Here is a 21,561-nt window from a genome sequence, read left to right on the forward strand (position 1 = left end):
AAAAGGGCCAATTACTGCTGAAACTTGCTGGCTGCACACTCGCGACGACGTTTATACCCAGGTTGCGATTTGCAAAGTTTTCAACGCGATTTTCTAAATAGCTAAACTGAAATCGCGTGCGGGGGATACACATATCACTAATTATTTCATGGCGCGGTGATATGTGTATCCCCTAAACAGCCGTTAGATTGGCTATGTACCTGATCGAAAAAAGGGCTAATTATTGCCGAAACTTGCTGGCTGCATACTCGCGACGACGTTTATACCCAGGTTGGGATTTGCAGAGTTTCCAACGCGATTTTCTAAATAGCTAAACTGAAATCGCGTGCAGGGGATACACATATCACTAATTATTTCATGGCGCAGTGATATGCGTATCCCCTAAACACAGCCGTTAGATTGGCTATGTACCTGATCGAAAAAAGGGCCAATTATTGCCGAAACTTGCTGGCTGCATACTCGCGACGACGTTTATACCCAGGTTGGGATTTGCGGAGTTTGTAACTCGATTTTCTAAATAGCTAAACTGAAATCGCGTGCAGGGATACACATATCACTAATTATTTCATGGCGCAGTGATATGTCTAGCCCCATAGGTAAACACAACAGCGCATGAACCTTGTCAAAACTGCTGGCTATATTCGCACCCGACGTTTTTACACGGCTTGGGTCTACTTGAGTTTGAAACTCAAACTAAAAACGCGTGGATAATAAGGGATACACATATCACTGATTATTTCATGAACTAGTGATACGTGTATCCCCATGGACACAGCTGTTATATTGGCTGTCTACCCAAGAGGAAAAATGCCCATTACATTTGCATTGTCAAAACTGGCTTGCTGGAAATATTCACATCCGACATTTATTCATAGCTTGGGATTTCTGGAGTTTCACTGACCTCGGTTGTATACGACCATATGCAGGGGATACACATATCACTAATTATTACCTGGCGCAGTGATATGTGTATCCCCTGAAGACAGCCGTTATCCAGGCTATCTACCGAAGAATAAAAGTCGATTATTATGAAACTTGCTAGCAATATTCGCACTATAGCAATGTATACAGCTTGAGACTTAACATATCTCACTAAACGGCGAACTGAAAAGCGGGTGTAGGGGATACACGAGTGCCACTAATCATTGTATGGTGAGCGGGTCGAAGCAGTGATATGTGTTTCACTCAACGAATAATTCAGATGCAAACAAAGCCATGAACAGTGGAGAATATGCGTTACTCGAGGGGTGAGAATGCACCGCGCAATTAATATCGTCCTAGAAATCCTTAACGTTCTTGTTTTATGCAGAAAAAAAACAGAACACCAGATCGCAGGTTATGTCTTTCCTTGTTTCGAGCCATTCTGCCATTACGTGACAAAGGACGCTATCTTTGTTCAAGGACGAGTTATTTACAGGCAGACGGCAAAGTGACAGAATGGTGGATAGGATTTTGATAAATTACAACAGCGTTGTCCGAAATAATTAGACGCCCTAACTTTTGCTGTTACGGTCCTACTGAACAAAATCAATTCAAGTACTTTCGGGCAAGATATCAGATTTGTTCACAAACACAGCATACATTGGTATCAGGTACTTATTATTATTGGTTATTATTGGTATCAGCAGAGGCACCGAATATTCAGCCTGAGCATCCTGAGGGGTAACTAACTTCAGACTGAAATCGATGAGCATTGCCAAACATCGATGAGCCTTGCCAAACTTTTACTGCGGTAATATTCAAAAATTACTTACGGCGACATCAATTCTGTTTGAATTTGACCAAATGCTGCTACAAAGTGGCCCAAAAATAATAAGTTTGAAATTGCGCGACCGAAGTTTTGTGGTACAATCAGAACCGAACAAGGCCTGACTAAGTGTGTGCCAAGGCTTATTTACTTGTTCGCGGGACTAGTCCCGCACTGTGGAGTGCGGGATCCCGAAACATAACATTTTTGAAAAGACATCGAGAAGTAAATATTGTTAATAAATGTGTCACACGTTTAAATGAAACGAATGGGAAATGATGATAGACATAAGCAAGGCTAGCTCTACAAAAAGTAAAAAGAAAAAGTAACGGACAAAGTTAAATCTTACGGTGCCGCGCGGGTTCGTGTCAAATTTGAGAAAGAAACGTAGGAGAAACTGAGCCTATTTTAGACAGTGAATCACAACTTCTACAGTCAATAATTCGCCCTTCGATTTTTTTCCTTATTAATTTCAAACTCACCCATTTGCTGCAGTTATCAAAACCGCTCAGCATGTTCTGTAGGCCGCTTTTTAGATATGTTCCCTGCTCCAGTCTTAGCGCTGTTCCTTTCTTCTCACACAACATAAACAACACCACTGTAATTATTCAACAGATCACTGCACTAAACATTGCACCTTTCCAAAATTCGTCAGAGGGAAACATTCTGTTCGTTTGTCCAGATCAAGCACAAATTACACCGCACACTGTGTAAGAGATTTGTCGCGAGTGAGGTTTTCCTTGAATTACTAGACGTGAAGCTGTCACAGTGATATGTGTATCCCCGTGACATGGTGCGTGATATGTGTATCCCCGCACACATATTATTAATTGCGCGGTGCATTCTCACCCCTCGAGTAACGCATATTCTCCACTGTTCATCGCCTTGTTTGCATCTGAATTATTCGTGGAGTGAAACACGTATCACTGCTTCGACCCGCTCGCCATAAAATGATTAATGGCACTCGTGTATCCCCTGCACCCGTTTTTCAGTTCGACTTCTTGTAAGATATGTTCAGTCTCAAGCTGTATTCATTGCTATACTGCGAATATTGCGAGCAAATTTCATAATAATCGACTTTTATTCTTCGGTAGATAGCCTAGATAACGGTTGTCTTCAGGGGATACACATATTACTGCGCCATGTAATAATTAGTGATATGTGTATCACTGCATGCGGTCCCCTACAACCGAGGTCAGTGACACTCCAGAAATCCCAAGCTATGAATAAATGTCGGGTGTGAGTATTTCTAGCAAGCCAGTTTTGACAATGCAAATGTAATGGGCATATTTCTTCTTGGGTAGAAAGCCAACATAACAGGTGTGTCCATGGGGATACACATATCACTAGTTCATGAAATAATCAGTGATATGTGTATCCCTTATTATCCCGTGCACGCGTTTTTAGTGGAATAATCGAGTTTCAAACTCCAGTTAACCCAAGCCGTGTAAAAACGTCGGGTGCTAATATTGCCTGCAGTTTTGACAAGGTTGATGCGCTGTATTATAACAGTTGTGTTTATGGGGATACACATATCACTGCGCCATGAAATAATTGGTGATACGTGTATCCCCTGCACGCGATTTCAGTTTAGATATTTAGACATTCGAGTTGGAAACTCCGCAAACCTCAACCTGGGTATAAACGTCGTCGCGAGAAAGCAGCCAGCAAGTTTCGGCAATAATTGGCCCTTTTTTCGATCAGGTAGATAGTCAATCTAACGGCTGCGTTTAGGGGATACACAAGAAATAATTAGTGATATGTGTATCCCCTGCTCGAAGTTTTAGTCAGATGTACAATCGAGTCGGTTGGAACAACCAAACTCAAGAAATTCTAAGCTGCTCCGTTAGGCGCGAATTCATTTCTGGTTTCTCCTACTCTTTACAGCGCTCGCTGAAACCTCGCAACCGAGCCGCCATTTTGTTCGTTGAATGCCCAGGCGCGTATCAGTGTTTTGTGTATCCCCACGGGGGATACACATATCACTGTGACAGAGCCAGTAAGCCCAAATAGTCACCAAACAAACCGAAGAGCATGCTGGGAGCCTGCCTACCCACCGTGTATTACCCACATGTACTACCCAAATGTTACATGCAGCAGCTGGTAACCATGACTGCCTTACCTGCGAACGGCGAGGACGGGAAAAAAAATTCGGCGACCAAAGCGAACCGAAGAGCGCGCCGAGAGCCTGTTCGCCGGGAGCCTGTTAATGCCTGCCCACATGTTTGAAGCAAGTTCTTTGATACGACAAACATAGCCTTTACAGACTGACTGCAGGCGACGCTAATTTAAAGGTCGACACTGGTAAACTGATGAATTGCTTTCCTTTGACGACCTCTAACAAAAGCATTCGTCCAAGAAACATCTTTGAAACTCATCACAAGATGAAGTCAATATTCTGCTGCCATCTCCACGCTGTATATGTGGGTGTTTCATCGATCAAAACTACTCTATTGTAGGATTTAGGAAAAGTTCCCGAAGTCACATTCACAAGCACGCACCATTCGGATGATATCCCATTCCGTCGTCGAAATACGAGCATTTCGGCCGCGCTTTAAGTGAAAACAGTGTATTATAACTGATTATAATGAGGCTAAAAGCTAAAGCATGATTGACACGCAAACAGATTGGATAGACCTGAACAGATTGTTAGAACAAATGAAGTAACCGATGTTTTGGGGAAGAAATGTATGAGTGCAGAAGCGCAACCAACACTCACAAGACGGATCGCATCATCTATCGTGAACATTCTGAGCAAAGGCTTGCCGGGCCGAGAAACGAGACTGATACAGAAACCTGCTTCACGTCGAAAAGACGAATGGAGACGCGAAGTTTACATTTCCACGACAAACTGGAATCGAACTGGAATCGAACGGTCGAAAATTGACTTGCTTTATAGCTGATGCAGCAACGGTAACTATATTTGTTTACGTATTAGTGAAGTTACCTCTTGTTTCTGTACGATTTAATATACAGCACTGTTGGGATTAATTCTAAGGAGCGAAAAGATTTTCAATGCCAGGTTTCGCAATTTATAAGCCTCTAATGAAGTTGTCATAGAGATGTAAAATCGAGTGAGATGCGAGTAAAAAGGCTGTAAACCAAACTGCTACCTGTAAAGCGTCCGATTGTTCGGCGAGATATAGAAACGTATTATTGTGTCAAGCGGAAGGCCAATGAAATGCAACACCATTATGTCATATTTCGGGGATTCCCCTGACTGAGGACGGGCCGTCACGCGTTCGTCGTGTTTCTTGCTTACTCGAACACCACGAGTCTTACGAGTCTGTTTACAAGGTCTTGGAATTTTATTTCACTGTTTTACATGACTGCACAGAAAGTGTACTTTCACAATTGAAAGCTAACACAGCTCTGATTCGTTTGCGTTACGAAAACGAAATATTCTTGTATACACATTAGTTTATGTCCTAGACCAGCTTTCTTTCTACTAATGATAAAAGCGACATTTAAAATCAGTCTTTTGTTTTTGCTACTCATCGCTACATGAACTGTTCAGCGAAAAGTTCATATTATCTTGTAAGGTAAACTAACATTTACAATTCTCATTTCTACAACTGACTACACTTCAAAACATAGTGTTCACTACAGAGAAAATCAAAGACGTCTTGCATGTTGTACATTCTTGCTTGAGTTCTGTATTTCTAGAATGAGAAAAGAAAACTAATCAAATCTGCTTTTCTTCGTTTCTTCAATTATATTTGTTAACCTGTGCGACTGGATATGTTAGTCACGCGATGTTTCAATGAACAAAACAAGGGCGATAGTTCTCTCTTTCTGTCTCTTTATCTTTACTATTTCGTAATCCGCCGTTTTTTTTTTCTCTCGCAATGAAAAACAGAACACTAGATAGGTTATGCTTCATCGGTCGTGACATTTGCTCAAGGTGAAATATTTACAGGCCGGCAAAGTGGTGCATGGTGGATGAAATGGTGATAGAATTTTGATAAATCACACAGCGCCGTCCGAAATGTTTAGAAGCGCAAAATTTTAGTGCTACGAAAACATATTCATGCTAAGAGTTAATTCTAAAAAACTGTGGAAATGCAAACGTCTGTGGAAATATAACGTCCGAAATTTTATTGTACAGTCGGAAATACACGAAAAATCACCTAGGGCAATTTACAAACGCCACCTAAATATATACTCTTTGGTGCACAAATTTATATATATGCTGAAAGTATGCTACGCAAACGAAACAGATACAGAATTTAGCCTAGGGGTGGGTGACAAAGTGAAAGCATCCGGAAAACGTCGACGAACTTAATAAAAACTAATAGCCTGCATTGGCTCCGTAGCTGAAAAGATTTCCGCGCGAGTGCTTTTTGTTTTGGCAGCGAAGCCGAGCGTGACGCGAGTGGCAGTGGCGAAGTTGACCTCGAATTCCGTCGCGGGCTTCGCCCAAGCGAGATTAAAATGGATATTCACTCGCTGACAAATCCTGCCAGGTAAACAGGCTAAAAAACTAATAATGTTCTATGGTCAAAATTTGTTTGGTTTTGACCAAAACTGCTGTCAGGCTGAAATGAAACGTCCGAAATTTTGTTGTACAGTCAAACCGTAACCTACACCACACTTTTTGAGTGTGTGCCAAGGTTTATTTACTAGTTTCGCGGGACTGGTGCCACAACGTGGAGCGACGGACTCGAAACAACATTTTTAAAAAAAAACACATCGTAAAGTATATATTGTCAATAGAGTGAGCCCAGCGTTAAATTGGAACGAATGGGAAAGCAAAGCTAGTTCTTGTTTAAGAAAGAATAAAAAATAACGGAGAAAGTAAAATATTTCGGTGCCGAGAGGATTCAAGTCAAATTCGAGGGACACGCAGCGCTCACACGCAGGATATTCAGGTTCAACAAATCGAGTCTATTCAACACTTTACAGTCAATAATCCATGCTTCGAGTTTTTCCAAGTTCATTTCAAACTCACCCACTTGCTGCAGTTGTCAAAATCGCTCATCATTTTCTGTGGGCCACTTCCTAGCTTTTTTCCCAGCCTTCTTATGCCACAACTTTAACAACACCACTGTAATTATTCCACAGATCACTGCACCAAACATTGCACCTTTCCAAAATTCGTCAGAGGAAAACATTCTTTTAGTTTGCCTAGATCAAACGCAAATCACACCGCACACTGTGAAAGAAATATTTAGCGAATTCTACTTTTCCACGCCAACAAATGTATTTATGACAAAAAAAGGCAGCGAACTAGAACCATTTCGACTCGTCTCACTTCACAGTATGTTCCACAACTAAGCTCATTGACTAGTTAAAATTGTCTAGCCAATAAGCTTGGCCAACATACTTTCCGGATTACGTTTCTAATGTGACGTCCGTTGCGTTCTGGATGTTTATGCAATCATCATCATGATTTAAGAGTTGCGACGCGCGGGGCTTCATGAATATGAATAAGATGGCGGAAGACGACCTCGTGGCTGAAGAACTTTGAACTCAAGAATTCTATGTACCCGACACCAATCCAGCTGTTTTGTGAGCCCGCTTCCTTGCCCCACAATACCCGAGACCACCGTGCGCGCCTAGTTTCATCAAATCGAGAACGCTTCGCATACTACCAACACATTTCTTACATACTACCAACACATTTCTTACTTTTTTGAAATTCCTTGTATGTATACACGCGGGGAATCCTAGGGTGCCTCCTCGGGTTTTGGCCTCTGGGCCAAAACCCTGCGGGGGCAATTAGTAGCCGTTTCACCACAAGGCTGGTATCAGCAAGGGCACCGAATATTCAGCCTGAGCATGGTTAATAGAGGGGACTGGTTATGAAGCCCGGCAAACATCAGAGGAGCAAAGAAAGACGCCAAGATTTATATTGGAAGGTCCACGACAGTGCACAATCTTTTGTTTTGCGCTCATTCACTATGCATGAACTACGTAACCAACGCGTTGGTTAGTTCCTCAGTCCGGAGTAAACAACTATTGTGTTTTGTGCACTGTCAAGGCCAAAAAAGCGGACAAAAACATACAACAAAGAACTTTGTCGGGTTTCATAACCATTCCCCTCTATTAACTATGGCCTGAGGGGTAACTAACTTCAGAACTGAAATAGAAGAGCATTGCCAAACATCAATGAGCCTTGCCAAACTTTTACTGCGGTAATATTCAAAAACTACTTACGGCGACATAAATTCTGTTTGAATTTGACCAAATGCTGCTACAAAGTGGCCCAAAAATAATAAGTTTGAAATTGCGCGACCGAAGTTTTGTAGTACACTCACAACCGAACAAGGCCTGACTAAGTGTGTGCCAAGCCTTATTTAGTTGTTCGCGGGACTAGTCCCGCACTGTGGAGTGCGGGATCCCGAAACATAACATTTTTGAAAAGACATCGAGAAGTAAATATTGTTAATAAATGTGTCACACGTTTAAATGAAACGAATGGGAAATGATGATAGACATAAGCAAGGCTAGCTTTACAAAAAGTAAAAAAATAAATAACGGACAAAGTTAAATCTTACGGTGAGTAAGTAAGTAAGTAAGTAACAACTTTATTTACAGAAGGTAACACATAACAGTAAAAAACTGACGAACCAGTGGCCCTCTATCCTAAGTTAAAAGGTGCCGTTACGGTGCCGCGCGGGTTCGTGTCAAATTTGAGAAAGGAACGTAGGAGAAACCGAGCCTATTTTAGACACTGAATCACAACTTCTACAGTCAATAATTCGCCCTTCGATTTTTTTCCTTATTAATTTCAAACTCACCCATTTCCTGCAGTTATCAAAACCGCTCATCATGTTCTGTAGGCCGCTTTTTAGATATGTTCCCTGCTCCAGTCTTCCCTAGCGCTGCTTCTTTCTTCTCACACAACATAAACAACCACTGTAATTATTCCACAGATCACTGCACTAAACATTGCACCTTTCCAAAATTCGTCAGAGGGAAACATTCTGTTCGTTTGTCCAGATCGAGCACAAAATACACCGCACACTCTGTAAGAGATTTGTCGCGAGTGAGGTTTTCCTCGAATTACTAGACGTGGAGCCCAAATATTCACCAAACAAGCTGAAGAACAGGCTGGGAGCCTGCTTACCCACATGTATTACCCACATGTACTACCCACATGTCACATGCAGCAGCTGGTAACCATGCCTACCTAGCCTGCAAAAGGCGAGAACGGGAAAAAAATTCGGCGACCAAAGCGAACCGAAGAGCCCGCCGGGAGCCTGTTCGTGCCCACCCACATGTATGAAGCAAGTTCTTTGATACGACAAACATAGCCTTTACACACTGACTGCAGGCGGCGCTAATTTAAAAGTTGACACTGGTAAACTGATGAATTGCTTTCCCTTTGACGACCTCTAAGAAAAGCATTCGTCCAAGAAACATCTTTGAAACTCATCGCAAGATGATATAAATACTCTGCTGCCATCTCCAAGCTGTGTATGCAGTTGTTTCATCGTTCAAAACTACTCTATTGTAGGATTTCGGAGAGGTTTCCGAAGTCATATTCAGAAGCACGCACCATTCAGATGATATCCCATTCCCTCGTCGAAATACGAGCATTTCGGCCGCGCTTTAAAGTGAAAACAGTGTATTATAAGGAGGCCAAAAGCTAAAGCATAATTGGCACGCCAACAGATTGGATAGACCTGAACAGACTGTTAGAACAAACGAAGTAATCGATGTTTTGGGCAAGAAATGTATGAGTGCAGAAGCGCAACCAACACTCAACAAGACGGATCGCATAATCTATCGTGAACATTCTGAGCAAAGGCTTGCCAGGCCGTGAAACGAGACTGATACAGAAACCTACTTCACGTTGAAGAGACGAATGGAGGCGCGAAGTTTACATTTCCGCGACAAACGACATCGAACTGGACTCGAACGGCCGAAAACTGACTTGCTTTATAGCTGATGCAACAACGGTAACCATAATTGTCGACGTATTAGTGAAGTTGCCTCTTGTTTCTGTACGATTTAACATACAGCATTACTGGGACGAAAAGATTTTCAATCCCAGGTTTCGCAATTTATAGGCCTCTGATGAAGTTATCATAGAGCTGCAAAATCGAGTGAGATGCGAGTAAAAACGCTGTAAACCAAACTGCTACCTGTAAAGCGTCCGATTATTCGGCGAGATATAGAAACGTATTATTATGTAAAGCGGAAGGCCAATGAAATGCAACACCATTATGTCATATTTCGGGGATTCCCCTGACTGACTTTATTTGCATAAGGACAGGCCGTCACGCGATCCTCGTGTTCCTTGCTTACTCGAACACCACGAGTCTTACGAGTCTGTTTACAAGGTCTTGGAATTTTATTTCACTGTTTTACATGGCTGCACAGAAAGTGTACTTTCACAATTGAAAGCTAACACAGCTCTGATTCGTTTGCGTTACGAAAACGAAATATTCTTGTATACACATTAGTTTATGTCCTAGACCAGCTTTCTTTCTACTAATGATAAAAGCGACATTTAAAATCAGTCTTTTGTTTTTGCTACTCATCGCTACATGAACTGTTCAGCGAAAAATTCATGTTATCTTGTGAGGCAAACTAACATTTACAATTCTCATTTCTACAACTGACTACACTTCAAAACATAGTGTTCACTATAGAGAAAATCAAAGACGTCTTGCATGTTGTACATTCTTGCTTGAGTTCTGTATTTCTAGAATGAGAAAAGAAAACTAATCAAATCTGCTTTTCTTCGTTTCTTAAATTATATTTGTTAACCTGTGTGACTGGATATGTTAGTCACGCGATGTTTCAATGAACAAAACAAGGACGATAGTTCTCTCTTTCTGTCTCTTTATCTTTACTATTTCGTAATCAGTCGTTCGTTTTTTTTTTTTCTCGCAATGAAACACAGAACACTAGATAGGTTATGTCCTTCCTCGTTCCAAGTCATTCCATCATTGCGTGACAAACAACGCTATCCAGAAAGGCTGCTCTAGGAATGATATGGGAAGCTTTATGCTTCATCATCGGTCGTGACATTTGCTCAAGGATAAATTATTTACAGCTGGCAAAGTGGTGCATGGTGGATAAAATGGTGATAGAATTTTGGTAAATCACACAGCGCCGTCCGAAATGTTTAGAAGCGCAAAATTTTAGTACTACGAAAACATATTCCTGCTAAGAGTTAATTCTAAAAAACTGTGGAAATGCAAACGTCTGTGGAAATGAAACGTCCGAAATTTTATTGCACAGTCGGAAATACACGAAAAATCGCCTAGGGCAATTTACAAATACCAACCTAAATATATACTTTTTGCTGCATAAATTTATATGTATGCTAAACGTGTTGTACGGAAACGAAATATATGCAGAATTTAGCCTAGGGGTGAGTGACAAGTGAAGGCATCCGGAGACGACGACGATTTTTACCAACAGGACAGTTTCGTTTTCCCGTCATAAGTAAAATGGATGGCCACCAAAATTCACTCGCTGATAAATCCTGCCAGCTACACAGACTAAAACTAATAATGTTCTACGGTCAAATTTTGTTTGATTTTGACCAAAACTGCTACAAAGAGGTCCAAAAATTATCAGACCAACCGCAACGTGGAGCCGCGAGGAAACTCGAAACAATATTTTTTTCAAAACACATCGTAAAGTATATATTGTTAATTGAATGAGCCGAGCGTTAAATCGGAACGAATGGGAAAGCAAAGCTAGTTCTTGTTTAAGAAAGAATAAAAAATAACGGAGAAAGTAAAATCTTACGGTGCCGCGAGGATTGAAGTCAAATTCGAGGGACACGCAGCGCTCACACGCAGGATAGTCAGGTTCAAGAAATCCAGTCTATTCAAAACTTTTACAGTCAATAATCCACGCTTCCAGTTTTTCCAAATTAATTTCAAACTCACCCACTTGCTGCAGTTATCAAAACCGCTCATCATTTTCTGTGGGCCTCTTCCTAGATTTTTTCCCAGCCTTCTTCTCCCACAACTTGAACAACATCACTGTAATTATTCCACAGATCACTGCACCAAATATTGCACCTTTCCAAAATTCGTTAGAGGGAAACATTCTTTTAGTTTGTCCAGATCAAGCGCAAATCACACCGCAGATTTGTAGCGAGTGATCGAGTCCCCGTATTTCTACACGGGTGGTTGCTTTACGTTTGTTTTTATATATATGTCGTTTTGCTGATTATGATATGCATGAAGTCCCACTGTGAATACAACAGTCCATCAAAATCACTGAAGGGGCGCTAATTTGAAAGTCGACACACTGGTAAACGGATGAATTACTTTGACAGACAAGTGTCTCTGTCTGAAAATGATCCAGAAAGAATTGCGCCAACAATTGCGCACACTGCTCCTATCTCCTCAAAGGAGTTGTTTGAAAGACATAAAACAAGGTTTCAAAAACAGGAATGACTTGATACAGATTTGAACAAGATATACCACAAAGCTGTGCTACCATAACAGTTTATAATAGGGTTTTGTGGAGTACGAAAACTGAAATTTCCTCTGAAACACTGTTCAATTTTTTAGAAACACTTGAACCATGAACACTTCAAGATCTCTTTTGTAAATTTGTCCCAAGAGATGTACACTTTCGTCACTTTGTCCGGGATTGCCCTCTGTGAAATATATGTGATATTATTTCAGATTGTGATAGTACAATAAGGAACTACAGAATACAGGGCCACTGAGGTCCACCTACATGTAGTCGGCAGTCTTTGAAGAATGAGGAACAACACAATAGGTTCTTTTGTTATTCTGTGAGACGTAAATAAGTGGCCCTGTATTCTGTAGTTTAGCCAATTAGGAGCCCCAATAATTATTAGTAGCCTGCAAGCAAGCTCTACTGGAGAGCTTGATCAATGATTGGTAAATGATTGATTTCTCCTTTTAGTTCAAGTAATTGCATTGTAGATCAAGTGACTGATTTCTATATAAAAGCCATACTAAGGATTCATATTTCAAGTACATAATATTGTTATGATATACATGTACCTGGTTTAGCACATACTCGATTTTTATTGAGTTTCTCATAATAACATATGTACAGTAAGAGTTTTCGTCGCTCTTTGAACCCCATGTAGATGCATGATGAATATGGATAATGTTCACGGATTTCCCACACAACACATGAGGCGGCAACTTTCCTCCTTCCCTAGCCTAAATAACCATGCTTATCTAAAATATAATGGTGATCAGCAGCCTTTCTAAAGGTTCTGGTACTGTTGTTTTGCCTGTCATTCCTGATATCAGCACCGCTTTTTATTGACAGTTCCAAATAATCAGGGTCCAAACACAGTTTTTTGAATCTTGGTTTTTTGGCATCACAATTTTTTTTTTCCTGCAGCAAACTTTCTCCACCTTTAAGGGCATGTTACGGCAGTTTCCACATACACACCACTCGGGAACTGGTCCTTGCCTCTGCTGAGGGATGAGTGGGGGTGGCTGAATTGCACCACTAGCTTCTGCTGCAGGACTATAAACATCTGCATCACTGTCATCATTGTCATCACCATTAGCATTATCCAGGTCATCCTCCATAATGAGCAGGGGGTCTATGTAGTCCATACTTCCGATACCCCTTCTCAGGCTTCAGATGCACAGTTTCTTTACAGTTGCGGAGTCTAGTGTGTTGATGAATACCTGTAAAATAAAGAAAATGGCATTCATTCGGGATGGCATTCATAGAACCTGCAGTAATGTTGGTCAATTCATGAAGGAGCCCTTTTTGGACAGGAAATGTGTAGATCCTAAGACTTTATTGGTATTCATTTAGGTGGCAGTTATGGAGAAGTATCTATAGCTATATAAAAAAAGAGAATAACAAACAAATAATCAGCCACTGTGATTCTTCAAAATCATAACGAATGGCGACCAGTTCAATTTCACATCACAACTCAGTCAAGTTTCGATGTCTGCATTTTGAATTTTGAATTTGAATAATTTCAACTACACGAGCAAATACAAATGCTGCGAAATAAAAATAATTTTGCCCACGTGACGATATATAGTTTGATGCATCGTTCGGCGCAAGAATAGAGGTCCTACGATATGCAAAAACAATGTACTAATTCATAGAATAATAAAGTCGACAACACCGGATCATTCGAAATTTCACCTTGACTTGCTGGTTTGCTGTAATTCGCTCATCCTCCTCGGTAGAGCGCTGAGTGGTTTGATTGTCACTGGAAGCGGTCGTAGCATTAGCCTGTTCAAAACACAAATTTATTGTATCGATTATTTACTTATTTTTGTGCGTAAGCTAATCTCAACTGAAGAGGAACATTTCTACAGTAGCAAGTTGTTTACATATAGCCTCGAAGACAACAAAGCAAAATCGCGGGTAATGAGAAAAAGTCTGGTTTGCGTAGATCTAATTTATTCACATTTCAGAATTTCTGTAAATTATCTGGACCACTTCATTGTGACTGAGTATCACTAGCAGAAATGGAAATCGAACTAATGCATACCATACGACGATGAATGAAATAGCGTTTTAGTAAAACTATCTCACCTTATTTTGACAGGGTTTGGAAGGTTTCCCGCACCGCCAAGCTTCGGTACAGAGTCAATTCTCTCCTCGACAAGGACAACCTCTTGTAGAACCTTGCTTTCTGCGGGTCGAGCAAGCGCTTTTACAATGACATGGATTTTTCGACTTCCGAGGTATTCGTTGACCTATGGCTTTCCCTGGACACGTCCATCGGTACATTCTCCATCGTATCAATGAAATAACTGTTCTTCTAATATGACACGGATATAAACACTATCTTGACTCGGAAATACGTCGAATCTACAAGGTTTGCTTAGATGCGCTTCTCAATTTCTTTTCCGCGCGCGCTTTTTGTGATGAAGTGTGATATGGAAATTAGCTATGAAATGGTATCTAATGAGCATGTGCACCAGCTGACTGTGCACAACAGTCCATCAAAATCACTGAAGGGGCGCTAATTTGAAAGTCGACACTGGTAAACGGATGAATTACTTTCTCTTTGACGACCTCTAACAAAAGCATTCGTCTAAGAAACATCTTTGAAACTCATCGCAAGATAATGTAAATACTCAGCTGCCATCTCCAGGCTGTATATGCAGGTGTTTCATCGATCAAAACTACACTATTGTAGGATTTCGGAGAAGTTTCCGAAGTCACACTCAGAAGCACGCACCATTCAGATAATAATATCCCATTCCCTCGTCAAAATACGATCATTTCGGCCCTCGCTTTAAGTGAAAACAGGAGCCCTGTAACAGTCTCAATACACTGTCTAATGTTGTATCAAGAAACAATACAACTAAAACTTCAGTTCCGAGTAGCAAAGGACATTACGCGCTTTACTGAACAATACGGTGTGTGCACAGAAGAGTGGCACTAGTCGATGACACGTAGTCTGGGTATTATGTTTGCTTTTCCTTATTTCTAAGCTTACTAAAGAGCTGGAAGACTTCAGTTATAAGGAGGCTAAAAGCTAAAGCATGATTGACACGCAAACAGATTGGATAGATCGGAACAGATTGTTAGAACAAATGAAGTAAACGATGTTTTGGGAAAAAATGTATGATCGCCTAAGCGCAACCAACACTCAACAAGACGGACCGCATCATGTACCGTCAACATTCTGAACAAAGGCTTGCCGGGCCGTGAAACGAGACTGATAGAGAAACCTACTTCACGTTGAAAAGACGAGTGGAGACGCGACGTTTACATTTCCGCGACAAACGACATCGAACTGGAATCGAACAGCCGATAAACTGACTTACTTTATGGCTGACGCAAAAAGGGTTACTCTATTTGTTTACGTATTAGTGAAGTTGCCTCTTGTTTCTTTACGATTTAACATGTAGCATTATTGGGATTAAGGGGCGAAAAGATTTTCAATCCCAGGTTTTGCAATTTATAGGCCTCTGATGAAGTTATCATGGAGATGCAAAATCGAGTGAGATGCGCGTAAAAACGCTGTAAACCAAACTGCTACCTGTAAAGCGTCCGAGTATTCGGCGAGATATCGAAACGTATTATTGTGTAAAGCGGAAGGCCAATGAAATGCAACACCATTATGTCCTATTTCGGGAATTCCCCTGACTGACTTCATTTGCATAATGACAGGCCGTCACGCGATCCTCGCGTTTCTCGCTTATTCGAACACCACGAGTCCTTCTGTTTACAAGGTATTGGATTTTAATTTTAATGCTTACAAAGACTGCACATAAAATGTACTTTCTCACAATTAAAAGTTAACACAGGTCTGATTCGTTCGCGTCACAACGACAAAACATTCTTGTGTACACACTAGTTTATGACCACGACCAGCTGTCTTCCTATTAATCTATTATAAAAAGCGACTTTTAATCAATTGTTTGCTCTTCATCGCCACATAAACTGTTCAGAGAAAAAGTCATAGTATCTTGCAAGGTAAAATAACATTTACAGTTTATTTCTTTGCTTTTCATGATACATACAACTACAGATTGAATTCTTCTTTTCATTGGAAAGAACTACGAAAACAGCAACCATGCTTCTTTAGGTTAGCGAAACACAAGTACAAACATGAATGACAAGTTCCTGTACAAGCGATGATTTCTGCCGTGCACTTAACAACGGCGGCCATGTAACAGTTAGAATACCAAGTCACTTGGGTATCTGTTTCTCAACGTATACCTTTTATAAACAAATGTTGTGAATACACATTTTACTGTGAACTAGTACTGTTTACTGAACAAAATTAAGCTACAAACTGCAGTTTATGGCAAGTTTGATGGGCCGTGAACACGACAAAGTCGCGGCAATAAAACGCAACAGTTCTTGGACATGAATAACATTTGATCAACAATGTTCGGTTATTTAAAAAGTCAATATCATTTACAAACACAGTTTGCGGTGCTTATTGTTCGTACTATGCATCAAACAAGTATCCACATGATCCGCAACAACTACTGGCACATTTCCGTTGTCCAAGAAATTATGGGAATTCAGGTTAATCTGACATCTAAAGGTTAAAGTATTAAAATGCCGGCTGTAAGTATTCCCTTCCGTTGAATATTCCTAGAATCAGAACAGAAACATCAATGAACATGAGATCAATGCATGGAGAAAAGAAGAAAATCCATAAGACTTGTTCGCGATCTTTATATCAACTCAAAAGGAAGTCCATGGTCCTTCAAAAAGGTCGGTCCGATTGCAAGTTCAGTATATAAGTATATCTCGCGAAGCTGAACGTGCATATCATAAGATACCACAAGGGATGGGGGATCGACGATCCCATTTTTGGCAGCTAGTAGCCTGATCGCGTGACAAACGCCCGTTATGCAGTCACGCTGGACCGGAAAAGCAAGAAGTGACCTGGAAAAGCACCGGAAAAGCGGAAAAGCATGACGCAACAATCATAAATGTTTTATGCTAATTTAAAATGACGCGTAAGCCGTCCCAGCAAAAATAGCACATGTTAGAAACATAACAAAGTTAGGATACTGATTTGCATTTTTTTTTTCATCAAAATACCTGCTACCTATCCTCCTCATGCATCGTAGCATCGACCTTTTTCATCAAAATAAACCATACATAAAAATAAATACGAAACAACAATGACCACTAGAAATAAATCTAGAAAATTTTACAATAATAAAAAAAATCTTAGCGTGGCAGGTCTCAACAGCGCGCATTCTCTACTTTTCAATGTTGACACAAACCTTTTCAGATATATATGTTGCCTCAGAGAAATCAAAACTTTTCCTGCTATTCTTGATATTAAAACAACCACACACCTTGTCAGCAAAACCTCTCGTCATGTTCTTGTGGCTGCTTAGCTTCGTTTAACTCATCTTCTACTCTGATCTGTCTCTGCGCTGTTGCTCCCCCGTCGCCTCTGAACAACTTGTAGGCCAACACTGCAACTATCCCGCCGATGGCGACGAGCACAACACTCCGCAAAATTTCTTTGCCAAAAAACATCTCTGCTTGATTTTGTTTAGGTATGAAGCCGCCGATTGAACGAACAATTACACGATCTGTAACACCACCGCACATTCAAAGAAAACTGCGGACAAAAATACAAAACGTTTGCATAATTTGCATGGTCTTTAAACCAATGCAAATTAAAATATTCAAGTGAAAAAGAGCTCCAAATAACTGAGGGGGCGGTATCCATCAATTAATACATCAATCAAAACTACTTTCTCATAACGCTTGGCTGCGCATGATGGGCGTTTTATCTTGCGCAACGTGGTTACTTCCATACACGCATATCATTATTTGAACTCGTTGTTTCCTTGTTTTGGTTTTGGTTATAGTTAGTTTACACTATTTACATAGCCTCCATCCAACACATTCCTTCCCCACGAAGGAAGGAACGCGTGACAAGCCCTAAGAGCGTCTACGTGGGAGGCTAACTACTTTCATGGTACGTTCCTAAAGAATTATCGGCCGTCACTACAAAAACCAAGGCTGGGCAAATAACAAGTCCACCGACTGATACGAGAGAAAGTACTTCAGAGTACACAACTAAGACACGAACAAGGCAAGTTTGTTCTTCATGTCGTCTCGATAAACAAGAAACAAGACTTTGTTCCCTCAATTAGCTGTTTTGTTGGCTCTACCATGGAGAATGCTTTCTCTCAGTTGCCAAAATAAAAGTGTAGATTACTTCTGAAGGTTTTCTTGCTAGAATACAAGGACGTTTCCGCGATCCATGATCGTAAGGTCTAAAATATTTATAGCCAGAACAGAAAGTACTAAAACCTCTCGGATGGCGAGTTCCTCGTTGACTCCACGTTGACTCGTCAACGTGAAACAGTGTGGACATCACGCTGCTCCAGAAAATGAAATGTATCTTTTACTGCAAACTAGGAGGAATCGTTCGCCTTAGTTGTGTGGCTGCAGTTGGATGGGGAATATTATTGCTTTGTGCTTCGATCTGCATGAGGTCTTGACTTCTACGTGTTTAAAATCATACATCAAGATCTTTGGGGTATGACCTAATTAATTCTTTGACTCGCAGGTTCGGTAAATTAATTGTGACGACAAATCTGACCATTTGCCGTCGGCGAGCTACATAACTAGGTACGTGTAAGACTTATCTTGTTCGAACAAACCGTGGTCGTTTTTTGTAGGTGAGCTATACAACTCGGAGCAGTAGGTTTTGTTTGATTCATGCAGCAACAGTTGTTTGTTGTCAAACGCGACCGTGTTGACAACACAAGATTCGTATACAAATAAATGTTAGTTTTTGGAGACTTATAAGTAATAAGGACTCTTGAATCCTAACGCTACAGCCGATTTGAGAAAAGATACATTCCTTAACACCAAAACCACAACAGTTTAGTCGCGAATTCCACGCGCCGCAAATTTAGTGAGTAATTAAAACTCCCACTTTGGTGAGTTTATTGTTTACTATAATTTTAAAATCCAGAATTTCATTTCATTCTTAGAAGGCCAAAAGAGAATGAAGTAGATTTTCAAGCATTCATGTCGAAATTTATAGCCTTGTAATAAAATTATCATAGAGATGCAAATTGCACATCATCGAGTGAGATGTGAGTAAAAAAGCTGAAAACCAAACTGCTACCTGTAAAGTACAAACAAATCTGACCGGTTATTCGGCGAGATATCAAAACGTATTATGCTCAAAGCGGACGATTCCACAAAGGAATCCAACACCATTACGCTATATTTCGGGGATTCCCCTAGCTGACCATTTGCATAATCATGACAGCGTTTGGACGTCACGCAATCCTCACGTTTCGTGCTTATTCGAACTCTCCACTGGTCCTACTGTTTACAAGTCCCTTTTAGGTCTAGTATTTTATTTCATTGTTTCACATGTCATGCCGCTCTCGAAAATTCTGGTAAGAAACGTAACACACAAAAAAATCCACTGCGATCTATTTACTGTTTACTCTGAGAAAGAGATAAAAGTTCCAACAAAGTTTATATGAAAACGGCGTACACTTGACTGCACATAAACTGTAGTTTAGCAAATAAAAATTAACACAGGTCTGATTCGCTCGCATCACGACGACGAAACATTCGTGAATATACAGTGCTTTTAAAACAAAAACAAATGTCACAAAGGTGAAATTTACAATCACACAATCAGTCAATTGTATGCTACTGATCGCTATTATAAACTGCTCAGAGAAAAAAATCGTGATATCTGGCGAGGCGAACTAACATTTACAGGCCGGCGAAGTGGTGAATAGTGGAAAGAATGGATAGAATGGTGATAGAATTTTGATAATTACACAGCGCCGTCCAAAATTTTTAGAAGCTTAAAATTTTGCTCCATATTCTCGCTAAGAAACAATTATCAATAAACTGTGGAAATACACGAAATAGCACCTAGAGCCATTTCATTTACGAAACAAATTCCAACTAAGTATATGTTGTTTACTGCACAAATTCATATATATATTCAAAGTATTCTTCGCAAACGAACTAACTGCAAAATTTCAAATTTAGCCTGGGGGAAAACTTACAAGCGAAAACAACAACGACGAACTAGACGAAAACTGACAGTGTACGACGGTCAATTTTGAAGATAGTTAACAGCGTCATAAAATGTTTGATTTTGATCAAAACGGCCACAAACTGGTCCAAAAATTATCACGCTGCAATGAAACGCCGAAATTTTATGGTACAGTCAACCAAACCAGACTGGGCCATGGGGCCAAAGGTCTCTACTTGTGACGTCACTTGTGCGGATCCCGAAACATACATCTTTTAACACACATCGAGAATTAAATACTGTTTATAGAGTGAGCCGCACGTTAAATCGAAATGAATGAGAAAGCAAAGCTAGGTCTTGTTTAAAAACGAGTAAAAAATAAAGGCGAAAGGTACATCTTATGGTGCCACGCGGTTCATGTCAAATTTTGTTTGAGAAAGAGAGGCAAGAATAATCGAGGCTCTTTGAGAGACTGAATAAAAACATTTCGTGTCAATAATTTGTCTTTCGATTTCTCGATTTTTTCATATTTATTTGAAACTCACCCACTTGCTGTAGTAATCAAAACCGCTCATCATGTTTTGTAGGCCGCTATTTAGGTTTTTTTCCCACCTACAGTCTCTCCCAGCGCTGCTCCTTTTTTCTCCCACAACTTGAACACCACTGTAATTATTCCACCGATCACTGCACCAAACATTGCACTTCGCCAAAATTTGTCACTAGGAATCATTCTTTCAGTTTGTCCAGATGACGCACAGATCACACAGCACAGGGTTAAAGAAATTAGTAGCGAATCCTCGTATATATGTACATATTATTACGTTTTATTTCTTAATTCCCGGTTTGCAGTTGGCCATTTAATTCCCGGTTTGCTATTAGCCATTTAATTCCCGGTTTGTCATTGCCCAATTGCTATTGGCTAATTTTACAGACATCTAAAATGAGCTTCATAACTGCCATGTTGCTAAGAAGCAAGGGGATATTATACTTCTAGAAAGTTTGCATTTAATTAAATCAACAGAATAAATTCTCTCTGCAAAACAAATAATTTTCATTTTCTTTTATTACCGATCAAAACGTTCACCGTTAATTAACTGTGAAATACTTGAAGACTTGAAGACAAAGTTTGCTTTTCCTTATTTGTAGTTTACTAAGAGCTGGAAGACTTTTATAAAGAGGCTAAAGATTGAAACCTAAATAGATCGGATAGACCTGAACAGATTCAGTGTTAGAAGAAACGAAGCAACAGATGTTTTGAGGAGGAACTGCATGATCGCACTAACCTGCTTAGCAGACGGTAAACAGGGGAGGGGGAGGCAAAGCGCGCTACCCCTTCGCCGTTTACGCCTGCCACGCAGGCTATCGCACAAGCACAACAAACACTCAACAAGGCAGACCGCAGAAAATTCTAAGTAAC

General features: G+C 40.4%; 3 long non-coding RNA genes and 2 pseudogenes across 5 annotated transcripts in view; all 5 read right to left on the reverse strand.

The window, feature by feature from the left end:
• The window catches only part of LOC110049583 (uncharacterized), a 64,450-nt pseudogene that overhangs the window by 30,212 nt on the left and 12,677 nt on the right, over window positions 1-21,561 (reverse strand). The gene's annotated exons all lie outside the window — the stretch shown is intronic.
• LOC149112145 (uncharacterized) lies at window positions 5,033-7,004 on the reverse strand. Its single transcript, XR_016207523.1, has 2 exons — window positions 6,699-7,004; window positions 5,033-5,409 (listed from the first exon to the last, which is right to left on the reverse strand). It is a non-coding gene; the product is annotated as an uncharacterized LOC149112145 (long non-coding RNA).
• On the reverse strand, window positions 10,027-11,868 carry LOC149112146 (uncharacterized). The gene is made up of 2 exons (XR_016207294.1): window positions 11,605-11,868; window positions 10,027-10,403 (listed from the first exon to the last, which is right to left on the reverse strand). It is a non-coding gene; the product is annotated as an uncharacterized LOC149112146 (long non-coding RNA).
• LOC110048900 (uncharacterized) lies at window positions 12,704-14,744 on the reverse strand (annotated as a pseudogene). Its single transcript, XR_016207016.1, has 3 exons — window positions 14,279-14,744; window positions 13,826-13,915; window positions 12,704-13,350 (listed from the first exon to the last, which is right to left on the reverse strand). The product of XR_016207016.1 is annotated as an uncharacterized LOC110048900 (transcript).
• Window positions 16,111-17,737, reverse strand: LOC149112147 (uncharacterized). The gene is made up of 2 exons (XR_016207427.1): window positions 17,467-17,737; window positions 16,111-16,747 (listed from the first exon to the last, which is right to left on the reverse strand). It is a non-coding gene; the product is annotated as an uncharacterized LOC149112147 (long non-coding RNA).

Source organism: Orbicella faveolata, unplaced genomic scaffold (assembly GCF_042242905.1).
Source record: "Orbicella faveolata isolate gen_17 unplaced genomic scaffold, um_ofav_v1 contig_2, whole genome shotgun sequence".
Lineage (NCBI taxonomy): Eukaryota > Metazoa > Cnidaria > Anthozoa > Scleractinia > Merulinidae > Orbicella > Orbicella faveolata.